Raw genomic sequence first — 21685 nt, 5'->3', positions numbered from 1 at the left:
CGCCCTGCCCTGCCCGCCGGCGGCGCGGAGCCGCGGGGCCGCGGGCAGCGGCGTAGGGACCGGCCGGGCAGCGGGCGGGCGGAATGGGGGCGGCCGCGCCCCGCGGCGCTGGGCGCCCGGCGGATCGCGGATGAGCCCCGGGCCCGCGGGCACCCCGGCGGGTACCGCCTGACGGAGCGGCGCGGAGGTGAGCGGGGACGGGGCACCGGGCGGGGGGACGGGGCCGGGAGCCCGGCGGGCACTCTCGGAACTTGGAGCCCCGAGCCCTCGAGCTCCAGGCGCGGGTGGTCGGGGCCGCTCCGTGCCCGCATCCCCCGGAGCCACCGGCACCCGCCTGCCCCGGCGTGGAGCGCTGCTCCCGCTGAAGTTGCCAGCGGCGGGGCCGGGCGGGATGCGGAGCCGGGCGGGATGCGGAGCCGGGAGGGATGCGGAGCTGGGAGGGATGCGGAGCCGGGCGGGATGCGGAGCCGGGAGGGATGCGGAGCTGGGAGGGATGCGGAGCCGGGAAGGATGCGGAGCCGGGAGGGATGCGGAGCCGGGAGGGATGCGGAGCCGGGAGGGATGCGGGACTGGACGGGATGCGGGGCCGCGCTCCCCCACGGGAGTTGCTGGTAGCTCCGGGACTCGCATCCTGAGGGACGGTGCTGGATTTTGTCTGCCCTTGCCCTAAACGACAGCACGCACCGACCACCTGCACCCTCGCGGAGCAGGTTAAATGCCGATTTAAATTGTTATTCATTCGGGCAGCCCTTGACCTGGCTGTAAGTCGTCTGGGCGATCCACGTGCCCTCAGCGTGGGAAAGGTGACAGTGATACCGGAGGGCTGTTCTCTGCTGTGATGCTTGCAGAAGAAAAATGCCTCTTTTATCGACCCCCTTTGAACTACCAGGCATCTCGCAGTTTATAGCGTATCAAATTCCGCAGGGGAAAAAAAAAAAAAAAAAAGAAAAAAGGGCTGATTTTCAAGACTCTTCATAAGTTCATTTGTTTACTATGGAGCCGTGACTTCAGTGGTCTCTTTGGTATAAAAACATTCTGCTGGTGTGATATTTTTGGTGGCATTGACAACAGATTTGTTAGTCATGGTTATGAATATGGTAATGTGCAAGTCTCCCATTAAATTCTCCATGCTCTAAGGTAACATGGTTGAACAGTCACGTACCAAGTCTTGCATTCTCGAGCAGCATCACTTTGAACTCCCAGTCTGTTCGACCACTTCTTCTTAACTTTTCCACTGTACTGTAAAAAATATTTGATCTTTCTGCCGGTCAGATGTAAACCCTAAGTTTTGTGCCCGGTGCATCTCCGTGCAAGCAAGCCAAGCTTATGTAATGCAGTGCCCTGTGCAGAATGCAAGAGGTGATCAAGGAGCACAGAATATCCCGAGTAGGAAGGGACCCACCGGGATCAAAGCTGGAAGGAAAGATTTTTGGGAAAAGGATTGTCTTTATGGTCACAGTGCCTCTGCGTGTGTGTGCCTGTCCCCACGGGAGAGCTGAGAAGGGTTTTTCTGTTCTGAGGACATCCTGCCTGATCCTGGGCAAGGCTCTCAGCCTTCTTCGGTGTTGATTGCCTTCTCCTTAATTACGGCATATCCTGTGTCACTGCTTCCCAGGGCTCCGTGAAGCTGCTCAGAAGCCCTTGAAAACACTTTGCAGCCAGGCAGGTACTGTGTAAATGCAAATTACTGTATTGCTGCTTTAAAAATGCTTTTCAGAAGTTGAAGCGGTATCTTTAGGCAGTTTATTGGAACTGAAGCCAAATGCCTGTTCAGGGAGCTCCAAAGCAGACTAAAAGAACTGGGGTTTTGACTAATACTCCCTCGTAAAGAAATGTAGTGTTGTTTCTCGAGAAAAGGCAGAAAAGCACTCCCCATTTGGGTGTTAGCAGATGTGTCACCCTGTTCAGTCCATGAGTATTCGCTCCCAGTTTCCCTGCATGTAACCTGGCAGTAATTATCAGCTGAAGAAACGCTTCAGCCCCAGAGTCATTAAGATGTGAGTGGTGGATGAAGACATGAAGGTGCTTCCCCTGACCATGACACCCCCCTGGCCTGCTGAGAGCCCGCTGCTCTCTGTGGTGGAGCTTTGCTGTTCTGCCTGGTTGTACTTTTATTCTCAGGTACAGCAGGGATCAGTACACTACCAGCTAGGTGCAAGGCTTCCCAGGCAAGAACTATGTCTCAGATACTGTTACAGAGTACATTTCTAGCATTAAAAGTAAAGAAAAAGGTTGAGGTGCTGGTTTTTAGTCTTGGTTTTTTTGTTGTTTTCTTTTTTTTCTTGTAAAGCAGTGAAGAGAAACTGGATGGAAAATGACTTGAGCTTGAGACTAAGCTGTGATCAGTCTTACTATATCTTGTGAGTGCATAGAACATTAACAGAATTCCTTATTTTTATTACTGGGCTTCTGAGAGAATGATTTTTGTTTTAATGTTCATCGCTTTCACTGTAGTGTATTGATATCTCATTGGTTTTGTAATATATTTTTTAAAAGGTGTTGTTACTTTCCATAAGCTCTTTCTGCTTTGGTAGAATCTCTGCATAGCTTCTAGAATTGCGTTAAAGGTAATGCAAAGCTCAAAATTCTTTGATCAGATTGCTTCCTGCAAAGATTTATTTCAGGCAACCTTAAAAAAATCCTTAGAATGTCAATTCTGAGGTCTTTTCATGTTGTGGATTTAATAGACAAGGTACTGTCAGCTGAGCTATGAGTCTTGCTAATAATATGATTACGTTGTTTTTTGAGAGATGTAGTTCTTGGAAACATACCTTGGAGAAGAAAATTCACAATAGCTATGTGCAAATAATTTTTTTTTCCCTACAACAGATGGAAGAGCACTCAAGGGTGGCTAAAATTAGTTTGAAACAGAATAGATTATTCCTACAAGTACAGTAGTATAATTTGTACAAAATGAGCCAAATCCTACTAATTGTTACACTGTAACTGGTGTAAATATAGAGTAATTTATTTGCCTGGATTTTCTCCTTCTTTCCAAAGAAATGCAGAACACAGGGGATTATGAGGCTGTTGGATTTTGACATGTTTCTAGCAAAAGTCAGTTCTTCCTGAAACCCAGTGGCAGAATATGGCCCCCCACTCTCATCTTGACAACAGCATAATATTCACTCCCTGAGACTCCAGTTCCAAATTTGCTGTAATATGATTGTGGGTAGAGGGTTGCTGAATGACTCAGATGAATGTAGCTCAGAGTAAACAAACATGTAAATCATTTCTGTCTAGAGACAGAGAAAGAAAAACATGAAGAGAGCAGAAAAAAGCCAACCTGCAGGATGAGGCATTTATAAAGTCATGTTTAGCGAGGATCGCCAAGTTCAGCACAGGATGCAACCATCAAAAACTGGGGTCTGGATTTGCCACGGACTTTTATCTCTGGAAGTGAGAGGCACCTGTATGGAGTGAGTGCCTAAATGCAAGTATTGCACACAAGCAGAGTTTTGCAGTTGCTTGGGCTGATAGCCTGGTACAAAGGTGGGCAGGTTCATCTCAGCACCTGCATTTGGCACATTTCAGAGGGTGAGAGCTGGGAACCAGATCTGCTGCCTGTCCCAGAGAGACAAGGTGCTGCCAGGGGTGGATGGTAGTCTCTACTTTCCCAATTTGGGGAAAAAAAAAAACAAGCTAGCAAGTGATTCCTGAAAGTATCTGAACCTGAAATCCTGGAGAGCAATGTGGAATTGGTATGAATAACTGCAGAAGGGTCCAGACCCAGCTTGTGGTTCAGATTAAGAAGTACCAGAGCAGGTCGGTGGCTTTTAAACAGCTGTGGGTTTCTTAGCTAGACAAGCACTAAATCAGAGCAAGGCAAAGGCTGCTCTCAGCTGATTTTCCTGCCAAGGGAGATGGCCAGTAAGCACAAATCACTGCAACAGAGCATCTTGCCAGCCAGCTCCTCTTGCATGCCCAGGCCCAGTGCAGTTAGGACTCAGGGGAGGATGGAGCTGTCCCCGTGTGAGGGAGCTGCAGTGGCTGCAAAGCTGGGGCAGGATTGTTCCTTTCAGCTGTCGGAGCGATTCCGCTTCAGTGTGTTTTCAGGGTAAGTTAGGTTAAGTTCCCTCTTGGGGGAGCAAGAAATGTGCTGGCATCCAGAGTTGAAATGAGGACAGCTGGGGCTGGTCCCCTCCCACTGCTGCATGAGGATCAGTTCCCTGGAGCTCTGCCTCCCTGCTGGATAACCTGCCTCGTGTTTTGGCCACTTTTACCATCATGGTAAAGAGGATGCTGTGTTGTTGTGTGGAGTTCTTCAACACAAAAGTTGTGCTCTTGCTGAGATTTCCTGCCTTGGAAAGTAGTGAGTAGTCCACAAGTGAAGCGTGGCTGTAGGTATGGCATCCTTGCAGTGTTTTCTGTGAGGTGATGGCTGGGAAGGGGAGGAAATGGAGAGATGAGGAATATTTCTCTCTGTGTATGAGTAGCAGGTAGACTTGGGTCCTCATTTTCTCCTTTTTTTACTTTCTTTAGAGCACAGGCTTTATATCGTGTTGGTCACAGTGGCCATGATAGGAGACTTGACTTAGGCAGCAGGATGGTTTCTGCTAATGGGAATTATGGGTGTTTCTGTCAGCTCATTAGACACGTATTATTATTTATTCTCAGCTCAGTCTCTGGATTCAAGCCAGGAAGCTGCTTTGTCCTTATTCCCTTCTCCCTTCTCTCCCTCCCTCTCCCTCTTCACGTTCAGTGAACATGTTCCAGTGAGAACTGAAGCAATTTCCTGGTCCCTCTCACGTGTCCTGCATCCCTTTTTGCATCCTTAGAGAGCAGTCTGATTCACTGTTTGGGCAAGACTGGCTTAAGCACCTGAATAGAGTCAGATAGGTTCCCTATCATGTCTGCTAATTAAATTGTAATGCTCATTACCGCAGGATACTGTGGAGGGCAAAAGCATAAGCAGGTTGAAAAACATGAGGCGAGTTCACAACGCACAGAGAGAGGATAGGAAAGATGCAGGTCTGGGTGTAACCTCTGGTTCCCTGGAATTGCCAGATGCAGGGAGAGGGCAGAAGGGCACCCAGACTGCTGCCCATCACCACAGATGGCATCCTGCGATAGAAGGACCATGGATTTAATCCACTCCTGTGTTTTCCCATCTTGCTAAAACACCAATTCACTTTCTGCTCAGGAATATAGAGAGGGGAGGATAGAGCTTATGGAAAAGTGTTTGTTGGGCATTTTGGTTCCAGAATGATAACCAGGGTAGAGATTTCAGCCTGCTCTCAGAGGCATTAATGGATTAACATAGGAAGCTGCAAGAATTTTATTGTGTGAAGCCTTACTGACAAAAGCAGTGAGAGGATGAAGCCATTTGGGGCTCAGGGCTCTGCCTGGGACAACAAGATGAAATAATTCCCCTCTCTCATTCAGTCTTTGTGTCCTGTTCATTCTGGTTTGTGCTGCATTACGAAATGGAGGTGCTGATCTCTTACTTAGCCTGGAGCTGCAGTTAATGGAAATCTCTGTGTTATGTGTATTGGGGTAGTTGAAAGTTTCCAGGTGGAAAGACCTCCAGGTTTATAAAATTGTCCTAATGCCCTAAAATTGTTCATAATAGGAACAAGAGGAAGAAGGATTGCTAGGATGTCAGTGCCTTGTCACCCATTTCTCCTGTGAGGTCAAGTTGGAAGCAGGGACGTGGTCAGTGACTGAATGGACAGGGGGCTGTGAGGTGGGTCCCTGAGGAGCTGCTGGGAAGGCTGATTCAAAGAGAAGCATCTGCTGCAAGAGAGGGATTTTCTAACTGAAAAGAAGAGGTTATGTGGACAAAGGAAGTAAAATCTGATCTATGGAAGAGGGCAGGAGAGCACAGTGAATGTTTGAACAAAAGATGCAAAGTCCCTGCAGGGACTGTAGTGAAAATTCTTTACCCAGGTCTTTCTGTCCTGTATAATACCATCAGAGGATCCTCATCTGGGAAGAGCAGACTGAGCCTCTGAAGAATCTTTAAAAAATTTGCTTCTCCTGCGATATCCCATTTCTTCAGCAAGAAAACAAAGACTAACTTTCCTCTTGGGAGAGTCTGTGAGGGCCATACTGGAGCTGACTGTGCCCAGTGGCTCCACAGGGCCTGCTGGAAGGAACAGGGCTGCCCAGACACAGCCCTGTGCTCCAGCAGCCTCCTGGTTCCTCAGCAGGGAGAGCAGCTCCTATGGGGTCCTGGCTGATCCCCCATGGCCAGCTTGGATGCACGAGAGGAGAGAGGCACCACGTCCCTGTTCCAGACAGACCCTGAGTCCCTCCTGTCTGCCATGGATTTAAGGGGCACAAGCTGAACCCAGACCAGGGCAGGGAGGTGCTCTGTAGCTGGGAAAAGGGCTCCAGGCTTCTCAGGTTTAAGGTCTAAACCAAGGTTAAACTTCTGCCTTAAAATGCACATCTTTGTTTAAGCCTGGAGCTCTGTGTTTATGGGGTGTTAGGGCAAATGCTCCGACATTTGTCTGTGGGTTTCTATGGATCTTGAACTGATGCCAGGTTGGAGTGGTACCCTCCCAGCTCTCCTGACTTCCTCCCCACCTGCAGGGCTTGGTGCTGGTGTGCACAGGAGCTCCCTGCTGGGATCACTCTGGGAATTGGGAGAGGTTTGTTGTGGTCCTGCAAAGCCGCGCCTGCGCACACCCGGAGCATCTTCACTTCCACATTATCTCCTGCAGCTTTCCCTGCACCCTGTCTGTAACCTAATCAAACAGGCTGAGCAGCTGGTGAGTGGGAGCCTTGCCTGTCAAAGACAGGAGTATGAATATCAGCAGTCAACAAGCCATCACTTCAGCTACTGGCACGAAATGGAATCGGGAAGGGTAGGCACCCCTCCCAAAAATAAACCCATTGCTGTCCACAGGAGCCACATGAACCCCTGGCTGACTGAAATAGTTTGGGAAAAGGAAGGATGAAGAGTAGCTTGGCTGAAAAGAAATGCAGGATGCTGCAGTGGATGAAAGGAAGAGGTGTTTTAGAAGTCTTTTACATACAAAGGTTTCTGGACAATCTCCAGACAAAAATAGTTCATTTACACTGGCTGTACACCTGTGGAGTGGGTCAGGGAGCACAAAGATGAGCAGATCTTTCTGGGTTGTCTTCTGATTTTGCTTTTGATTTGAATGTACTCATGAATGGTTAAAATGGGTGGTTTCGTCCTACAAAAATCTTACAGATTCCTGGTATGTCACTCCAGTCTTCAAGCACAACAGTCAGCAAGCTCCCAAAGTTTTTAATTATTTATGCAAAGAGGAGCATATAGAGAATCCAAGAGCCTGGCAGTTAAATCTCTCAGCAGAGAGCTGGAGAAAGACAAGGAGAGGCTGAGATTCAGGCCACCAACACTGGTCTTTCTGTAGGGAATAAAGATCAGATTTGTCAGAGTTATTAGCTGTACCTGGTTCCTGCTCAGGGACATTTCCAGTCCAAGGCTGAATTAAATTCTCAGAATTTCCAGTTCTTGCCAGGCTGAAGGGAATCGTGACTCTAATCAGCCTCTTCTCTCTCACCAGTCCTGGGACTGGCTATGGGTGAATTGCTGGTGGAAACTGAAGGGCCCCTCTGTGAGCACAGAAGCAGCAGGGGAAAATGAAAAAATTCTCACTGACTTTAGCAAGATTTAGATCTGGGCATGAAGAATAATGTTTTATTTCAGATGTTCTCACTGTCCTCTGAAGTGTTTATTTTTATTCTTTCTTAGGGCACACTAGGTGATAGCACCAAAATTCAGGGTGAAGCATTTGGGGTGTAATAAAGAGCGATGTTGCTGCCATGACCTTCCCATACATTTTGGGATTAATCTTTCTCTCCTGCAAAAATCAGCTGGAGACAAGGCTCCCTCTCCTGTGTCACTGACCTGTGCAGAGCAGGTCAGTTCAGGGCTGTTCTGTGGCTTTGCTTTTTTAGCATCAGAGGTGCTTTTTCCTGCTTCTGCCCTCAGAGCTTCCCCTCAGTGACCAGAGGTGTGTGTGCAGGGCAAGGACACCTGACTCGTGCCAGTGACCTCTTCAGAAGCATCCTTCTGTCCCTCCCAGAATGGGGGCTGATTCAGCCCAGAAGTTTGGGCAGGAGTTCAGGCTCAGCCCCTGGGAAGCACAGAGTTAGAGATGGGTGGTAAAGGCTGAATGTGTTGTTTTGCACGGTGACAGGCTGAGGTGAAGGGAACTAAGGAGTTGCTCAGAGTCACAGAGGTGTGATTCCTGCAGTCCTGCTGCAGAGCCCCTCTCAGAGTCCTTTAATCTGGTTATTAGGCTGTGAGAGGATCCTGTGCCTGATTGTTCCAACATTCAAACCGGGATAAGACCACAAACTCCTGTCAAACCTCTGCTGTCAGATTATTCACAGCAACAACAATGTTACATGGGGTTTTTTTCTTGTTTATGGGCATTTCAGACCCTGATTCAGGTTCTGCAAATGGCTCAGGTGTTCCTGGATGTTTGGCCAAACATGCTTTTGCCAGCTCGTAGATTGGTCTCTCATTTTCTGTGATGCCTGTAGGAAATTTTGGGCAGCTACAGGATGTTGTTCTGTTTGATCCAGACACTGATGCTTGAACCTGAGAGCCTTTTCAGATGTCCTCTGGTCATACTGGCAAGGTGAGAGCTGTTACACACATTAAGGGTAGGCTTTTCTCCTTTTCCAAGGGATCACCAGGCTTGAGTGGGCACAGCTGGGGCACGCAGAGAGAGCATCCACACAGCACTGAGTGCTGGTCCAGAGCACGTTCCTGTGCTTAAATATTGAAGCATCATGAAGAGAATGCAGAGTTCAAAAAAAAAAAAAAAAAAAAAAAGAAATCGAATTAGGCTTTTAGTTCTTGTTCACTTCCGGAAAATCTGAAGTATGTTAATGGCATTATTACTGTGCCCATATTGCAGCTTAAATCAGCTTTATGGATTGAGCCTCTTAGCGTGGAGTTAGGATAGATTAGCAGCATTTCCACCCATTTTACAGGCAAGGAAAGAGAAACACAGCAGCACACCCGTGATCGTGCAAGATTGAGAAGTCCAAGCCAGGCTTCTGCCTTCCTTGAGGCTGTGCCACACAAAGCTGTCACTGAGTTCAGTTTATTAGCTCAGAAGCAAACGAACAGTGTGCTGCTAAAAATGTGAATACACGAGGGGCACCATCCTGCTGTGTAGATTTTGTGATGGATGGATTCCCATTTTATTCATCTTTTATAATCTCAGCATACAGAATATGCCTTTGTGAGTACCAAATGGGGAATCGAGTCATAAAGAACTGAGATTTCAGATATAAAAAAGGGAAGAGTATGGGCAGTTCTTCAGTGGAAGGGAAGGCTTTTATAGGAAAGATCATTTGTAAGTATCATGGATAACTGATGCTGCTCAAAAGTACTGATTTGTTTCCAAATTAACCAACACATAAGGAGACCTACTCATGCCTCATTTAAATTCATTCTTTTTTTATCTTGGTTTGGAACCAGAGGCCCAATCTAATGTTTTCCATCCAACACTCTTGTTCAATCCAATCATATGGATCAATTATCATTATCAAGAGCCGCTACTAAAGAGAATGTCCTGCACCTGAAAAATGAACTCTGGAAACAGCCTCCTCAGTCAGACTGCGGAATTTTCCTATCCCAGATGGACCAGCTCAGTGCAGTGGAGATGCTGGAGACACAAGGGGTGTTTGAATACCAGCTTTTTTGGTTGGAGCATCTCTGGTTTTGTAGGTGTTTGGAGCAAGTCTGCACTTTGCATGAGTGCTTGAATCCCTGGGAACTGATGGATGCTACAAAGTAATGGACTGTTCCTAGTGGAAACCCATCATCTGCTGGCATTAGACCAGCCAGGATGTGTTTGTAGCACTGCTGACAGTGCCTTTCATGTCTGGGCAGCTGGGGAGACCTTATGGGACAGAAAAGCACAGCTTTTAGTCCAAAGGAAATATTAAAACCCAGCAGTGTGTGATTGTGGCAAGAGTGAATCCTGTTTGTATTTGTTACAGCCCAAGAACAGGCCACGACCTGAGCATCTGCAGCCTCCAGGGTAATATTAAAACAGTCCTTGCAGAGCCCCCTCAGTGTTTCCTGCTACCCCACACCCAATTTCTGCACACAAATATATAAGGCCCCAGGAGATGGTCCTGTTTTGGTCCATATTTGTGCTTTACTTGGTTCTAAAGCTCCCCCTAAGGCTGCACACACACCCAAGGCCAGCACAGCACTGGTGATCCATGGATAGGGACATACTCCTCATTGCTCTCTTTTCCTGTTTTTTGGGGTGCTGAGGAGGGGAGATAGAGCCCAAAAGTGAGAGTGACAACAGACTTAAAGCTTTAGCAGGCTTTGGGGCTGAGAAGTGAAGAAGTTCAGTAGCAGCAGGTGACAGACCACATTGGTGGGACATGAAACGGGCACCAGTGCACAGAGATGCTTTGATGTGCTCCCAAGCTTTGCAATACCTTCCCTGCTGAGCTGGAGGAGAGTTTTAATTTGGAGAGTCTAGTCAATGGCATCACAAGTGCAACGAAGCAGGAAGGAGTCCAGGATAGTGACTTCTCTTTTCAGTTTTAGCCATGCAATTAGGAGTTCTGTCACTGGAGTCCCTAAGACAAGTGGATCTGCATAAGCAAAGTGAAATTCAGAGTGCACAAAATGCGTTCAAAACAATTTGGCTCTGCTCTGGCTGAAGCAATGTGAAGGAAGAGCATAGTAAATTAATAACTAACACTAGAAAAGAAAATAGGAAAGGAAGTTAAAAGAATGGATTGGTCTAAGTGTTTTCTTGCTCTGAGATGCCATATAAATTTATACAGACTTAATTAGGAGAGGGTTATTTGAAATCTCAAAGCCAACTATCAGCCTCTCACTTTCTCACAATATTTTGTTACAGCCTACTATAAAAAAGGCAGTTAATTAAAACAGATTTATTCATCCAATCATGCAGGTGTTACAATGAGACACTGTTTCCAGAACCTGGGTATTTTTGTTCAATTTAATGGAAAGTAATAATATCATGTAGGAGGTATCTCTAACAGGCAATATTCGTGCCTCATTCCCTCGGTGTGTTCTCTGCCCTGAGCCCAGCAGGCTGCAGACACTCCCTGGCGATGTCGTCCTGCATTCCATGTGTGAGGAGGGAGGATTTTCCCAGTGGTTTCGTTGGTTGCAGGGCTGCAGTTGCTGATATTGCTTGCTCAGGCTTCACCGTGTGCCCTCAGGATTTGCAGCCCGATGCTAATGGAATCCACGAAGTGGAGTCACCTTGACTTTGCATTTATCAGCTTAAGCCAAGTGCAAACCTCCTGCTGCACTGCAACAGAGGTGTCATTGCTGCTCTGAACCAGCCCCATTGTCAGGAACAATCTGGGAGCTGGATGGCTCTGTGGCTGGTGCTGTGTCCAGCACTGCACAAACCAGAGTGGGCAATCTTGGTTTTTTCCCCCGGGAAGGGATGAAGGGGGTGTGTGTGTGTGTCTGTGTTTGTTTGTTTAAGTGATGTCACCTTTTCCAGGCTTTAAGGACATTCTTGAGGTGTGCTGAAACTTCCCCTCTGCTGTCTGTGGCATTGTCTGGTGCAGTGTTGGTGTGTGTTTGTGAGCAGATCAGGCTGTGGGATCTTTGGCACGAGTGCAGCATCCCCGGAGCTGTCGCTGCCCCTCGTTTTCTTTCGTAGAAAGTTGAAGTCCAGAAAGAAACGTGGGAAACACACGGACAGCATTTGATTTTTTCCCCACCTGAAATGTCAGCCAAGTGACATTTGTTGTCAGTCACAGTGTGACAGTCTGGACTGTCCTGCTAAGGGTTTACAAGGGGCCTCAGGAGCTCTCCTGAAATACAGGGGAATTCTTGGAGGAGTCCAGCTTCTTTCACCCAGACCCCTCGCTCCTGTAGCTCCCCTGGAAGGTTTCTTGGCTAAGTCAGCAGAGATTTGGGCCTGGCAGGATGATTTGCTGAGCAGGTTTTTTGGCTTCAGAGGGCATCTCACAAGTGGGACACAGTTTGCTTTACCTGAGCCAGCACACTCAGAGTGAGTTTGAGTGCTGCTGTCATTAAAAACACCACAGAAAACTCAAAGCACAAATAAAGGGAAACTGGTTAATAATCCTCATATTTAAAAAAAATCCCACCAAAACCTATTTCAAGGTGCAGAATATACCCTTAGCAAAATATTTTGATTTTGCTAAGGAAAATAAATCATCCATGACTGAGCGAGGGTGGACTGTTCTGAGAGACCTCAGGGATGAAATAAAATCCAGAGTACCAGGAGGAAAAATAAAGACTCGAGGTAGAGAAGCATCTGCAACTTGGAATCCCTCCAAATTGCATGCTGTGAATAGATGGCACTTGGAGCCTCAAGGCCTGGCCTTGGGGATGGGACAAGGACTGCAGTGCCACCTTCCCACTGCAGGACCGAGGGGGCAAAACCAGCAGTGGCTGGTGCAGGGTGTGATGCCCAGCAGTTACCAAGGTCAGTCGAGTCAGCAGCAAGCAGCACCTTTAATTATTTTAAGGTAGAACTTGGAGCAGAAGCAGGACAGAGGGGAGAGCTGTAGTTACCACGATAATATGGGTAGAGCCCATATGGCTTCTAGCCCTCCTCCTCTTCATCGTGGAAATCCAGGGGAAATCAGTGGGGAAAAAAAGCAAATTTGTCTGTTCAAGTAACAATTTACTAACAAACACAGAATGCTTGGATTTGTCCATAGAAGATCCTTACTAAGCTGACAGGGAAAGAGTTAATTGCAGGAGACTCTGAGTGTGTCTTTTAGGAGAAATTCCTCAGTGCACAGGATTGAACTGAGACATTTAAGAGCTGCACCAATTCTCTCTCCAGCTGGAACACCCCCTCTTGCAAGGAGAAGGGCTGACAAAGGAGTGGATGAGTTCCTTGCCCTGGGATCTGTAGGATGAGCAGTGGCAGCCGCATCCCTGGCTCACTGTGGGGAGAAAGAAAGTACTTGTGCTCACACAGAGCCAAAGAGGTGAGCAGCTGACTTTGCAGTACCTAAAATCAGGGCATGGCTGATGTCTGTAGTTTTCCGTGCTTGCCTGTATGAGAGCTGGGGAGAACGTGGCTGTTGGGCTCTGTTCTGCAAAGAGCAGTTCTTGTGCTTGTCAGAGGTGCTTGCTGGTGGTAAAATCCACTCCACTGCAGTTTGATCAGAAATCAGTAAAGACAGACCTGGGCTGCAGCTCTGCGAGGAAGGATCAGACCTGGGCTGGGTCAGGTAAAGGCGGGTGAAGAAAGCAAATAGCAAATTTGGTCTAATGCATTGTAGACAGAATTGAAAAGAGGTCGTCACTGGCAGCAAGATCCAACTAAGAAAACACAATGCAAGGGCTCCTCAGAGTGCTGGAGAGGACAGGAAAGTTGGTGCTGAATCTGGCTTCCCACTGGAGAGCTGTGCTAGCAAAGGTAATTAATGAGCAGGGGATGGAAATCTCAGAGAAACAGGCTGAAGAAGCTGGGGAAAGATAGACTGCATCTACTGTAACACTAAACAAAAACCCAGGTCCTTCATGGCACTTCAAAACACAGGACCCAGGGAACATAACCTCAGTATGTTGAGAAGAATTTGGCTTTAATTCATCAGAGTGACAAATTAGTTTTGGGTTAGTTAGGTTTTTTTCATGCATATACTAGAGGTAGCTAGCTACTAAGTACAAACCCATTCCTTTAGTGTAGTTACAGAAAAAGACCTGAAAAATTAGGTTTTGAGGAAATTGTGAACCTGAACACTTTTGGTGCGTCCAAATTAAGTCCTGTATGTAATTAAGCTAGCAGGGATGCAGGGTAATCCTAAAGAGTCAAAGAATTAATTTTAGATTTGTGACAGAAGCAAGATCAGACTCAGTATTTTAATCAATCGTGCAGTCTGTCTAGGAACAGCTTGGAATTTGAGGAAAGTCCCAATTTTCCCTTGTGATGATGCATGTAACATGTCTTCCATGGATATTATTTTCACGGTAATTTTTGCTCTTCTATGAAAACTAGATTGTGGGTAATAAAATTTAATGGACAATGTTCAAGAATGCTAACAGCTAATTACATGAACAAGGAAATGTGTAAAACTACCCGCAGAGCTTGAAATTACGGAGCTGTAGATGGTCATGATGCCAATGCCCATTGAAAGAGTAAGGGGAAAAAAATCCCCAGGTCTTCATTTAATATCTCTGCCATTTGCTCATTGTACAAGCTGGGTTTAGCCCTTTGTAGCTGTTTTTAATCAGACATTTTATCTGCTCTTCTGTATCTGGAAAGAAGAGTGCTGGCAGTATATTGAAGAGGAGAGCTGTGCAGTGACATTTATTGAATATGGGAAGAAGCAAAAAATGAATTCTAGGAACAGAACGGGTTCCTGTCACAGCAACCAAGAGCAGGGCCTCTGGTTGTGCTTGCTTGTAGGCACCTGTGGTGCCACACACCCTGAAACCCAATGAGAGGAGCAAACAGAAGTGCAGGTATGAAAAGCTGCTCGCCCAGAAAGGCAGTGGGACAATCCCCAGTTGGCCACGTCACTGGGACGGGTCTGTCAGATGGATCAAATGCTGCTGCTGAAAGTCCCAGTTAGAGTCCTGATGACTTTTCCACCCCAGAGAAGCTCCCAGGCACCTCAGGGATGTCACCCTGAGTTTATTTTGCCACGTGTGATGGGGTGTGCTTTCTAAGAGACCCCATTCTGGTGGGAACACCGGGCCCTTCACTTCACTGACATGAGAAACCAAAGTCAGGACAGAGCTGGGCACTAATCTCATTTCCCACACATTAATTCTGCTTGTTTTGCCACGGACCTAATGATCTGTGAGGAACTGGATGTGGTTAGGCTGCTTTCCCCAGCCCCCCTGAGAGCTGTGGAGGAGTGCAGAAAGCCTCAGGTGGTTGTGCAGGGGGATCTTAGCCTGGCACTCCTGCCTCCAGTCAGTGCTGAGAGCTGCTACCCTGGAAATAGCCCTCGGAAGGGAGGATTACACTTTGAACACTGTGTTCACAGCAGGAGGAGGTTCAGAGTCCAGGAGTGGGGTCAGCCTGAGCAAACAAAAGCTGGAAAAGTGACACGTGCCAGGTGAAATCATGTCCAAGTGATGTCTGACAGCTGCAGTGGTCCCTCCAGCAGTTTGCAGAGTTACTTAAATTCTCTGTCTGTTTCCTGTGTTTCAGTGAACACCTTAATCATTGCTCACTTCTTGTACAAGTTTTATTCATGTAGCTCCTTTTAGGTGGGGCAAAATATGTGGGGGTGTCTTCAAACATCACCCAGGCATGGAAGTAAAAAGGATAATAAGGATATTAAAAAGGAAAATAATGGGAACTGGTAACTTTCCATCTCCTCTCCTGTGTAAGGATTGGAATTGTCACCAGCAGTGATTGTGCCCCAGGATTAAACCCCTCACTGAGATGGATGGGACTGTTCAAACCTCTCTAAGCCCTTTGTTCCTTTCCAGACTGTCTGCTAACTCCTGTAGCTGTCTAAGCATCAGACACCTGAATTTTCAGACCCTTCAGAGCCATCGAGGACGGAAGCTTTCGGATGAAAAAGCAAGAGGAAACCAAGGGAAAATGAGGATTTGAAAGAACAGTGCTTGTCAGAAGAGACCAGCAGTGCATCATCACTGTACATCTGCTGCTCCAGTGCCTTGTTTGAGGGAGAACATCAGGAGGGAAAACATCAGCAGGGAGGTCTTACTCTCCTGTGCAGTCTTCCACAAGGAGTTCAGCTGTCAGTCAGTGGTTAAGGTGTGGAGTGGAACGAGGTTCTTTACTGCCCTGGATATTCTCTCAAAAGTTGGAAGCGTCTCCTTCTGCTTTCCTTAGAAAACAGGGGTGATGGTACTTCCTATTTTCCAGGGTTCCCATACCAGCTGTGTCAGGAGGCAGGGATTTGCAGGAGGAGGGCCCCTTGAAAATAGTGCCTGTCTGGTGATATCCCCTCTGTTTGCATTTCTGTCTGTAGCCACAGTTAGGACTGTGCTTAAATAAAGTTCTCTAGTGTGTGACATATTTTCTCAGCTGATTTTAAGCTCAGTGTGGCAGTAATAGAGGTGTCTTGCAGCAGAGAAGCTTCAGCAGGCCTTGGCTGTTAAGTAGGCATATACAGAAATGCATTTCTTCCTCTGCCAAAAGTGGTGTTAAACTGGTGGCTGCTTTATTGGATTGAGTCAAAGGGATGCTCTGTGGCTCTGTGTGAACAAGGGTGGATGATATCTAGCTGGAATGATTTAATGGACTTACAAAACTGCCTTCATGGAGAGCACCAGTGATGCTTCTGCGCTGTGCTGGCTGAGTGATAACTCCCTTTCAGCTTTATAAATAGCAGAGCAGGCAATCCTTGGAATGTGTGGGCTTGAGTCAGGGTACAAAATGCCACTGTCGCCCTGACCTGCTACCAGAGCAGAGCACAGACACATCCCTTGCTGCACGGATCATGCTGGAGTTTTATCCAGCCAGGAAAGGACTTAGAGAAGGAGGTCAGTGGCCTGCAGAGAAGATCTGGAATCCCCAAATGGAACAGCTCCCCAGGGAATGGGCATGGCCTCAAGCCTGACAGAGCTCAAGAAGTGTTTGGACAACGCTCTCAGGCACAGGGTGGGATTTTTGGGGGGTCTGTGCAGGGCCAGGAGTTGGACTGCATGATCCCTGTGGGTCCCTTCCACCTCAGGATGTTCTATGACTCTGTCATTCTGTGATTCTCTGATTTCAGTACTGCCAAGTCCATGGGCTCCAAGGCCTGTTTCTCCCGTCTCTGTCCCACACCTCAAATCTGCAAACTTTGGCTTAAAGTTAGGAGATTTTTAAACCCAGAGAATTTGGGACACTTTCTGTCTGGTTTCTGCATCAATGAAGTTCACTCTGTGACTCACACTCTTTACTTCACACCCCAGAGGCTAGAAACTTTTTTTTTTTTTCTTTTTCCCCAGAACACATTCTCATATAATTATTGAACTCCCAAAGCTTAGGGCTGAAAATAAACCCCAGCAAGTGTGGCTAGACTCCCAGGGAAGTGACAAGCATGGCATGACTGTAATCTAGTCTAGTCGTGCAGACTGTGAGCAGCTAGGGGGGCACACAACCCTGGGGAAAGCTGCTCTCCTGGGGTGAAACAGCTCCTTGATACGCTGCTGAGAGTGATGCTTCTTACACGGCCTGCTCCTCGGTGTGGTTTATCCTCAGTCTCAATCTTAATGCCAAAACAGTTGCTTTCAGAGTCACTTTAGAGCCACTTTGCAGACAGTGCGGTGCTGCTCCCTTGGCAGAGATCAGTATCTTGTAAGCCATCTGTCCTGTAAGAAACAATGCTGCCTTGTCAGGGAGATGGTGAGAACGATATCCTACACGTTGTAATCTGTGATTTAGCAGCTCCACGCAGACATTCAGGAAAGACTGGCAGCATAAAAAGCACAGCTTTTATCAGGAGTGCACAGATAGGAAGAAACCCCAAGCAGCCAGGGACGATCTGCAGGTAGCTGTTGTTTGGGGAAATGAAGCAACTCGACACCTTTCTTCTTTGCAGGTTCAGCGCTCACCATCCCTTTCATGCGCAGCCCATCACAATTTTGGTGCGCGTCTGCCGTGATGTGACCTATGGTTTATGTAGAAGCCAGGAAATCAGGTGTGCAAAGCGATGTTCAGGGAGAGCAGAGGAGAATTTGGTGAAATTGTGGGTGCACGAGGAGGGGAGCTCAGCTCCTGCCGCGTAGGGAGCACACGTTGGCTCCTGCCTCATTCCTTTGCCAGATTTGTAACTCTCCTGCCTGACAGAGGGATCTGAGGGATGCACAGAGGACAGGAGGGGGACACAGAGAGGTCTGTGGCACCCCAGGAACTCCCAGCAGGTTCCGGACACTGCTTGTGAGGGATGGCTGGAAGGAGCAGGGCAAGGAACCTTTACAGAGCCTTGGAGGGGAGAGGAGATCAACACCAAGAGAGGAAAAGAAAACGGGTGGAGACATCTGTGGTAATTACCACCTTGGGAGCGATTTTCATTTAACTTCGAGATCTTCCTCCCAACAGAGGTCAGACAGAAAAGGAGAAAGTGAGGCTGTTATCAGAAGAGACCTGAGAGGGAGGAGAAAGAGAAAGGGAGGACAGGACATCTCCTCAAGAGAAAAAGTAATCACTTGGACTGGTCTGTGAATCCAACAGTTAAGACAGACCCCAGGGGCAAGGTATTTGTTAACTGTTTGCTTTTAAAGGTTTGCAAAACATTAATATTTTAAGTAGTTTATTATTCATTAGCATAATTAAGAATACATAAGTCTAAACTCAGTGAAAACAGAATTAACAAATTAGCAGGTGCAGGAATGTGGAAGCAAGAGGTTTGGGAAAACAGAGCTTGCAAATGTCGGCATTAAGTAGAGCAGGGAAATCGTGCCAAGCCTTATTTATGGATTTGTGCATTTCCTTTGCATAGGCCCACTCCTGCAGCCAAAGGAATGCAGCTCAATTTAAACATGAACCCCCTGCAGTTATTCTGTAGCTGAGGCTGAACCCCAGAGCATACAAAATAAAATTCTGCTGAAGAAAAGCTCGTGAGCCTCACCTCGGATGTCTCTTGAAAGCTGAGGTGTCGTGAATCAACACTTAACTGAACAGGGAAGCAAACTGCAAAATTAAATCCAGAAGAAAATGGGAGAAAATTTTAGAATAGTGTCTTGGTGAAAGGAAATACAGAAAGAAAAAAGCAGTGACATTAAGGTATACTGCAGCCAGGGGCTTAAGTCATCCTATGCCCATGTGACAAGTTCCCTTTAGGAAGATCAAGAACTGATTTCCAAGATAATGTCCTGCAGATTTTTCAGTGTGTGACAGAGCAGCCCTGTGGGATATTTAAAATAAGGTTTTTCCCTGGTAGTATGGGACATAATCTAGTTTTTATCATCACTTTCATGGGATGAAACTACTACACTCCAGAGGGCTCTGGCACTGGGCTTGTCTCAACAGGCACCACAGATCTGTCACACCTATTAAGCTATAGGTATACAATATATATGTATATCTGTATTTACAGGGTATCCTGCCCTGTTATCACTTGCTGTCACAAGGATGAAACAAATATCTTCTGTTTTGCTGCACACTTCCAGTCCATACAACATGAGGAAGAATGCCATCTGTCCTTTTAAAAGGACTTTTAGATCTGTGGCTCAAAAGATCAGGGTGTTTGTAGCCAAAGTGCACCATGTTAAGTATGGCAAAGATTAAGAAGTAACGTGGTTACTCCTACAGATCTCTGACCCAAATATCCGACTTTATTGGAATGATGTGGAGGTTGAATAAGCAAGTTTTATACTGCAGTTATTATTCAGGAACCTTTTAGGGCATTAATGGAAGCCAAAACCTGATTGTATGCATTCCTTCACTCAGAAGCAGCATAACAGAGTTACTCCCCTCCCAAGCTGCTTTATGTCTGGGCAGGATTTTTGGTGTCTTTTGGATTTGCCTGCTTAGTACTCCTGAGAACAACATTTTTCCACTTAAAATGAATGTTTTTTTACTGCCTGCAGCCTTTCAGTGGGTCTTCAAAAACTGTCCAGTCTGCAGTTCTAGGCTCTTTCCTGAGCTATGTTAATGAACTAGGATTTGGCTTTGCTTCTTTATTTTATCTGCAGACTATTCTGTTTGTTATCACTGTCAGAAGGAGCTCCCTCCCACTTTCTTTCGACGAAGATGTCTCTTTTCTGGATGGCATTCCCACCTCCCCATAAACCACCCTGCTTTACTGGCCAGCAGAGGCAGTTGTTTTGTCCAGGGACTGTCTGAGCAGAAGTGGCAGTGAAGGATGTGATGACCAGGGCTGACTTGTGCAGAACCACGACTGAGCCAAACCGTGACTGCCCTGCAATCTGTAATGGTCAGTCTCCATCATAAAATACATTCAGAGAGACCTTTTGCTTGTGGAAATGTTTCTCTTTCTCAGCTCTACAACCATCTGGGTGGCTCAGACTGCAGGATTTGGTGGTGAGGTGTGCCTGAACTAGGCAGGATCCAGCGTGATGAGGAAGCTGCATGGAAAGGGACTGTGAGCTGCATTGTCTGGAGCTGGTGAAGGAGATGTAATCTCCCCACAGCAAGCTGTGCTGTATTTAAATCAGTCACCTGCTCTAGGTACTTCAGATATTTGGATTTTTCAGATTTTTTCTTCCTCTGTCTGGAAGCCCCTAAAAAAATCTTTTTTATCTCCTGTGAAGGTTTTAGAAAGGGGAGATGTCTGGAAGTTTGTTCCATTTCCACAGAGTCTTGGTGGCTGCCAGGCACCAGCATGCTCTTGGGAGCAGGGTGGCTGCTCCTTGCCCACCCAGTGCTCTCTGTTTGGCCCCATTTGTTCAGACAGCTGTGAAATGCAAGTGGTGTGCTTGCTCTCCAAGGGGCACAGACTCCTTGTCTTCCTGTCCCTGGTGTTCTACAGATGCAATGAATTTGGCTTTTAATCCCTCCGGTTTGGAATTTAGCTCAGGGGAAGAGAATTCATGGGTCTTGCACTTTTTCACATGCAAAAGGTGCTGCAGGTGAACATAGTATTGTCTAAAATAGCCCTGTTTTTGCAACTAGGAAACACTCATTTGAGAGTTGAGTGCATGAGTTTGCTTCTTCCTTCCAAGAATCTCCAGTCAGGTTTGAATGACAGAATTAGGAATAACCCCAAAATGGAGCCAGAGGTAGAGTTACTGCAGCACAGTAACCCTGGAGGTTCAGAGCAGGGGCTGCAGGTGATGGGTGCTGCATCTGCTGGGTCTGGCTCTATTTTTACACAGGTGCCAATGAAAACAGCCCAGCAGAGCTTGTTCAGAAGTGGGAACTGATAACCACTGATAAATCCACTCACTGCTAGATGAGAAAAAGAGCCTAAACTGTCACTGTTGGTAGTTCAGAGCTTGCTGCCACTGCCTTTTCCTCTCCCTGGCCACTCTGCCATCATCTTGTCTTTTCCCTCCTAACTGGCTGGTTCACCTGCACTTCCAGGCTGAGGCAGGTCTGACAGCTCACCCAGCTCTCCCCGAGATGATGCTCCCGGATTATCTTGCTGATTGAAGAAGTGATGAGCCAGAGTGGGAACAGGCAAAAAAAAAAAAAAAAAAAAAATTAAAAATCTCTTGCTCAATAGCTACAGCAGCCAGAGAAGAGATTACAAGCAGCAGGGACAGCAGCAGTGGACACAGAGCCTGGAGATGATAACGATGCCATGCTACATTAGTGCTGCATTAGCAGATAAGACAACAGGGCAGCGTGCTTGACAGTATTTCTCAGTTCAGTTGACATCTCTTTTGTGGAAAATGAGTACATAGCCCATCTCAAGCAAGTAGGGGACAGAGCAGTGACGTCAGACAGACAAAATGAGCTTTCTGCTCTGCCTGCATTTGCAAAGATAGGTACTATGAATATATTCCAGGGCTTTTTTTTTTTTTTTTTTTTTTTTTTTTAATCTCACAATGGTACATTTTTATTTATTACCACCTGCGTGATGGCTGTGTGGAAAGAAGTGGAAGAATTGCAGACTGTAAATACTTTATTATAATAGTAGCTAAAAGCGTGTTCTGCAGCCATTCCATCACTAGGAAGTAATTTTAATCATTTTAGTAGCCCAGACTGATTTCTGCTGAGGTAATACTGAAATATTCCATGGCTGGGTCAGTACTTCCCCCTCCCACTGTCTCCCAAAGAGGAGCTTTGCATCTGGCTCTATACCAGAGGCTTCTTCTGTCCTCCTTCCCGAAGTTGTGTCTTGCTTTGCAGGT

This window comes from Aphelocoma coerulescens, chromosome 4A, assembly GCF_041296385.1.
Source record: "Aphelocoma coerulescens isolate FSJ_1873_10779 chromosome 4A, UR_Acoe_1.0, whole genome shotgun sequence".
Classification (NCBI taxonomy): domain Eukaryota; kingdom Metazoa; phylum Chordata; class Aves; order Passeriformes; family Corvidae; genus Aphelocoma; species Aphelocoma coerulescens.
This window is presented reverse-complemented; position numbering follows the sequence as displayed.